General features: G+C 36.4%; 1 protein-coding gene across 1 annotated transcript in view; it reads left to right on the forward strand.

The window, feature by feature from the left end:
• The window catches only part of LOC119417620 (low-density lipoprotein receptor-related protein 1), a gene marked incomplete in the record, with an annotated part of 99,635 nt that overhangs the window by 52,639 nt on the left and 46,680 nt on the right, over window positions 1–316 (forward strand).

Raw genomic sequence — 316 nt, forward strand, 5'->3', positions numbered from 1 at the left:
TATTTATTTAGAAGTCTTCTATTACTGCTTAAGTTTGCTTCCAGGAGTTTTGAGCTTCACTTTACTCTCCATCTGTAAGCTTTTATTTTTAATTTTCTTTGTTCATGCACTGCATTTATCAGTGGAGTGCTGCTCATGAACAATGTGAAAAATTGTAAAAGGACATACATTTTGAGCAACCTTGAGGCATCATAAAAATTTGAACATAATCCTGTCATTTGGCCAAGAGTTATTACTGTTCTCACATGACACTTTTTGAAATGCATCTGTTATGTGTGTTTCTCTTCTATCCCTTTTGCCTCTCTGCCCCCCCCCC

Source organism: Nematolebias whitei, chromosome 11 (assembly GCF_014905685.2).
Source record: "Nematolebias whitei isolate Nwh7 chromosome 11, NemWhi1, whole genome shotgun sequence".
Taxonomy (NCBI): Eukaryota; Metazoa; Chordata; class Actinopteri; order Cyprinodontiformes; family Rivulidae; genus Nematolebias; species Nematolebias whitei.